Raw genomic sequence first — 983 nt, forward strand, 5'->3', positions numbered from 1 at the left:
AAGCTAGACAAAATACTATTAAAAAACACCGAATATATGTCAACTTATGTCATGGTAACATATATTGAGCAAATTTCTAACAGTATTTTGTCTAGTTTATTATTTATATCACCTTTTCCCGAACTTACCGTGTTAAAGAGACAGTCGGGCGCCATTTTGAATTTTCCAATACATCGGTAAACACTATGCTTTTCGAGCTGAATAAACATGTTACATTGAATAAAAACACGAAAATTATATTCAGTTTGGTAGAAAAGTAACTTATTTTGCCTTTGATAACATTTATTTGTTATATATTTGTTTTTTGGCAACTTTTTCGAATCTATGTGTACAGTAATACAAACCCCTATTTTCAATATGACAATTAAGTACGTTATATTGTTTTTGCTTAAAACAGCATATTTTAAAAAATCGATTTGTTGACTCTTGATAAGCACCTTTATTTTAATTACCTCTGAAAATTACTTTCACATAAATGATAAAAATGTTTTTCATTAGTTTTGTTTAATTTTCAGTTCAATCTAATTCTTATTTAAGTTAATAAATTAAAAACAAGAACAAATAATACCGATATATTTAATTTTATAAACGATAAAAATACGCTTCCAGTTAAGAAAAAAAATTATAATCGACGAGGATGAGATTCGAACTCACGCGGGGAGACCCCAATGGATTAGCAGTCCATCGCCTTAACCACTCGGCCACCTCGTCACGGAGAAATCTTGTCGAAATTTATCTATTTATACTGAAAACTAACTTTTCTTGTTTCGTATTCAGTTTTATTTTTATTTTGGTTTAAGATTAAATTAATGTATTTTTTGTAATTCTATTCTAAAATTCCATTTTTTACTGGAAAATTCAATTATTTATGATTATTAACTTTTTATGAAATAGATGAACACAACAGCACAACACGGTCGACATTTTTATTTTATTTTTTTTTTTTTCTCGTATAACTGTCGGGTTTTTGCATTTCTGTTTTT

At 27.5% G+C, this 983-nt stretch overlaps 1 non-coding gene across 1 annotated transcript; it reads right to left on the bottom strand.

Moving 5' to 3' along the window:
- Nucleotides 1-629: 629 nt before the first annotated feature.
- On the bottom strand, nt 630-711 carry Trnas-gcu (transfer RNA serine (anticodon GCU)). Its single transcript has one exon. It is a non-coding gene; the product is annotated as a tRNA-Ser (tRNA).
- Nucleotides 712-983: the final 272 nt, after the last annotated feature.

Source organism: Euprymna scolopes, chromosome 18, assembly GCF_053919585.1.
Source record: "Euprymna scolopes isolate OS-2025 chromosome 18, ASM5391958v1, whole genome shotgun sequence".
Classification (NCBI taxonomy): Eukaryota; Metazoa; Mollusca; class Cephalopoda; order Sepiida; family Sepiolidae; genus Euprymna; species Euprymna scolopes.